Source organism: Nerophis ophidion, linkage group LG01, assembly GCF_033978795.1.
Source record: "Nerophis ophidion isolate RoL-2023_Sa linkage group LG01, RoL_Noph_v1.0, whole genome shotgun sequence".
Taxonomy (NCBI): domain Eukaryota; kingdom Metazoa; phylum Chordata; class Actinopteri; order Syngnathiformes; family Syngnathidae; genus Nerophis; species Nerophis ophidion.
Window position 1 is genome coordinate 82,279,116 of NC_084611.1, and position 5,000 is coordinate 82,284,115.

The following is a 5,000-nucleotide window of genomic DNA, read 5'->3' on the forward strand; positions in this document are numbered from 1 at the left end:
ATATATGTATATATATATATATATATATATATATATATATATATATATATATATATATATATATATATGTCTTGATTGGATTATCCAGAGAATAGTGCTCGATACCGTGGTAGAGCGCAATATGTATGTGTGGGGAAAATCACAAGACTACTTCATCTCTACAGAACTGTTTCATGAGGGGTTCCCTCAATCATCAGGAGATATATATATATATATATATATATATATATATATATATATATATATATATATATATAGCATTTTTAGACAATGTGATTTGCCTGAGCGGCTAGGAGAATCTGAGAGTGACAAGCAACAAGCGGTAGAAAATGGATTAGAAAGGACAAATAAAAGAAATTTTAATTTTTTTTTTAACTTGGGACTTCCCGCGAGCCAGATCTCGAACGCTGGCGGGCCGGATTTGGCCCGCGGGCCGTAGTTTGGGGACCCCTGTCCTAAATAATGATGAATTTAAAAAATAAATCCTAAATGTTTAATTTTTACATGAACCGGTATTGCATTCGAACATTCCTCGCACTAGTTCTAGTGTAGTATGACATGCTCTACGTGTAATATAAACTCTACAAGATGGCAGTAGCTTCATTTGAGTTGTAGATTTATCTAGCTCAGGGGTCGGGAACCTTTTTTGCTGAGAGAGCCATGAAAGCCAAATATTTTAAAATGCATTTCTGTGAGAGCCATATAATATTTATTAACACTGAGTACAACTAAATGCGTGCATTTTTAAGTAAGACCAACATTTTTAGAGTACAATAAGTCTCTTATTCTTTTTAATAACACTGTTATTCGGAAACTAACCAATAATAAATGAAATAGTTCTTAATGCGACTTCTTGAAATGGCGGGGTAGAAAACGGATGGACGGATTAAAATGCATGAGAATGTTTTATATTTTCAACATTGTTTTTAACACGTACCACGAATTGATTTACGTGGACACTAAATTAAACAAGTTGAAAAACCATTTCGGGTGTTACCTATTAGTGGTCAATTGTACGATTCGTTCAAAGAAACATGTAAAATTCCATTACGTTATTTAAGGAGGTCAGTCATAACGTTTTTAGCATTCAATCAGACACGATTATGAAGTTTTGTATTAGTGTCCCTAAAAATAGATATACCAGCACTCAGACAATTTTTTTCTCTGAATGTGGCCCCCCGAGTCAAAATAATTGCCCGGGCCTGCTTTGGATATTCCTTAGACAAAGACCTAGACCTAGACAAACTTTATTGATCCACAAGGGAAATTGTTCCACACAGTAGCTCAGTTACAAAGGATGGAAAGGATAAGGATGGAAAGGAGTTTGGGTCTAAAAACTGAGACTCACATTTTTGCAGCAGATTCTTAAAAACAGTAGAACACTTCTGTAACTCTGAGAAAATAAATAGGGAAAAATAAACGGCTACTGTAGAGGAAGCTGTTTTTTCTGAATATACAAAATAAAACTGATAGTTAAGGGATCATTATCTTCCTGGAAATGTGGCCCCCAGAACGGTTTAGTTCAATGTCCCCGCCATAGTAATTTTGTAGTTCAATACATTTCGAAGTTAACTTTTTTCTGTTCTTTATTTCTTGTCTTAAAAAATGTTGACGTTGTTTATGCTTGCAGAGCCTGGCTGGGCCTCCTACACTCTGTGTGTGTTTCTGTGTGTCCACTGCTCAGGGATGCATCGGAACTTGCCCACCATCAGCAAAGTGAAGTCAATACGCTTGGACCTATGGGAAGACTCCCTTGTAGAGGTTTGGAGTTTTGTATTCATTTTACACACACTTAGTCAAATACAAATATATATATTTTTTTTCATTGAAATGTATTTATGTATTCAATGCAATTTACAGCACTTGTATGATACTGTTAAATTATCACTATATGTATCACTAACTCGTAATAAAATAATATACCATGTATTAATGTGTTAGTTATGTGTAATATATGTATAATGAAATAGATTACATGTTTATATTAGATAATAATGAGTATAATGTAATTTTGTTACAGGTAAACTATCACAATGTATATATTATTGGCATAACTGTAGTACCATGATATAATGCATAACTGTTATGTTCTACAAGTATACATAATAAGATGCAATACAATACAATATAATATTATGGTGTTGTTTACTTCAGACATACTGCCATTTCGGGTCTCTCCATGTCTAGCATTAAAAGATTACAGTTGGTACAAAATGCGGCTGCTAGACTTTTGACAAGAACAAGAAAGTTTGATCACATTACGCCTGTACTGGCTCACCTGCACTGGCTTCCTGTGCACTTAAGATGTGACTTTAAGGTTTTACTACTTACGTATAAAATACTACACGGTCTAGCTCCATCTTATCTTGCCGATTGTATTGTACCATATGTCCCGGCAAGAAATCTGCGTTCAAAGGACTCCGGCTTATTAGTGATTCCCAAAGCCCAAAAAAAGTCTGCGGGCTATAGAGCATTTTCCGTTGGGGCTCCAGTACTCTGGAATGCCCTCCCGGTAACAGTTCGCGATGCCACCTCAGTAGAAGCATTTAAGTCTCACCTTAAAACTCATTTGTATACTCTAGCCTTTAAATAGACTCCCTTTTTAGACCAGTTGATCTGCCGTTTCTTTTCTTTTTCTTCTATGTCCCACTCTCCCGTGTGGAGGGGGTCCGGTCCGATCCGGTGGCCATGTACTGCTCGCCTGTGTATCGGCTGGGGACATCTCTGCGCTGCTGGTCCGCCTACGCTTGGGATGGTTTCCTGCTGGCTCCGCTGTGAACGGGACTCTCGCTGCTGTGTCTTGGATCCTCTTTGGACTGGACTCTCGCGACTGTGTTGTATCCATTGTGGATTGAACTTTCACAGTATCATGTTAGACCCGCTCGACATCCATTGCTTTCCTCCTCTCTAAGGTTCTCATAGTCATCATTGTCACCGACGTCCCACTGGGTCATTATTGTCACCAATGTCCCACTGGGTGTGAGTTTTCCTTGCCCTTATGTGGGCCTACCGAGGATGTCGTGGTGGTTTGTGCAGCCCTTTGAGACACTAGTGATTTAGGGCTATATAAGTAAACATTGATTGATTGATTGATTGATTGATCATATTGCAGCCTCCACTTGTCTCTTTTGTGACACTGCCAACTACTGGTCACACTTATCATTACACCATGTACCAAATAAAATATCTTCCAGGTCGGTAAGCTCAACCGAACTTATTTCATACATTAGCCGCACCGGGTTATAAGGCGCACTGTATGTACTGTACTGTGCAATTTACTAATAAAAGTTTCAATCAATCAATCAAAACTGTGATTACCAGCGGAATTATTCATTACTTATCGTGTTAAGCAATGTCAGCTAAGATTTATCTGAGAGCCAGATGCAGTCATCAAAAGAGCCACATCTGGCTCAAGAGCCATAGGTTCCCTACCCCTGATCTAGCTCCACACTACACTGCGTGCTCTTTCAATAAAAGTTGCCACTATGACATTTGTGGTATTGTTCTTTACATATGCAAACTCAGCACTTTGCCCCTTAGCGCTGTAATAAATTATCATGTGGTCAAAGAGCTACATTTTCCTTTCCATTTTCTCATTAACTCCAAATAATGATTAAAGTTACTTCATGATACAGAGTTGTTTTTCATATATTGGAAACGGCTCTTTCCAGTAATCACCCGCTTCCAATCGTCTTTGTGCTTTGAATAAACGAGCGTTTACCGGCTTTGTTGAATCAGCGTCTTTGAAGGTTGATGTTTGTTCTTTAAAAGTCAAAAGAGCGTGAAATTAGATTTTCTGCTCTTTTATTCTTTAACTGCACTGCCCATATAACTGGTGTGTTTGTTCGTGTGTGTGTGACAACTTTCCATGATCTCCTGGCAGAGGGTCCATTAGCTGTGGACCCCCTCCTTGGTTGCTTGGTGATAAAGCAAACGAAGAGTGTTTGACCAACACAAATATTTGGACTTCCTGCGACGCACACACACGCTGAGGTGTGCTCGTATATAAACAGCCACCATTGGACTGGACAACATTGCAAATGCTTTCCTGACAGGAAGCTCGTGAGAAGTCCATCAGAAGCTCTACAGAATCTAGCTAAAGGATCAACAGAAGCTCGCCAAAACTCTGCTAGACGCTTGACGGAAATCTGTTAGAAGCTCACCAAAAGTTCAAGAGCAGCTTGCCAGAATGTTGCCAAAAGTTTGCCTGGATTTCGCCAGAAGACTGCGGGAAGCTTGCCAGTAGTCTGCCGGAAACTCGCCAAAAAGTCAACAAGACACTCGCCAAAAGTTCGACAGGAGGCTCGCCAAAACTGTTCGAGAAGCTCACTAAAAGTCTGCTGGAAGCGCACCAAAAGTTCAACAGACACTTGCCAGAAGTTCAACAGCAGCTTGCTAGTATATCGCCAAAAGTCTGTTGGAAGCTCGCCAAAAATTTGACCGAAACTCGCCAAAACTCTGCTACAAGCTTACCGGAAGTCTACCGTAAGCTCACCAAAAGTCTGCTACAAGCTCGCCGGAGATCTACTGGAAGCTTTCAGTTCACCAAAAGTTCGACAGACACTTGCCAGAACTTCAACAGCAGCTTGCTAGTATATCGCCAAAAGTCTGTTGGAAGCTCGCCAAAAATTCGACCGAAACTCGCCAAAACTCTGCTGCAAGCTTACCAGAAGTCTACCGTAAGCTCACCAAAAGTCTGCTACAAGCTTGCCAGAGATCTACAGGAAGCTTTCACTTCACCAAAAGTTCGACAGACACTTGTCAAAAGTCCGACAGAAGCTCGCCAAAACTCTTCTGGAAGCTCACTAGAAGTCTGCTGGAATCTCACCAACATTTCGACAGACACTTGCTAGAAGCTCAACAGCAGCTTGATAGAATATCCCCAAACGCCTATTGGAAGCTCGCCAGAAGTCTACCAGAAGTCTGCCAGAAGGTTGCCATAACCTCCACCGAAACTTGCCAAAACTCTGACAAGCTTACCAGAATTCTACCGTAAGCTT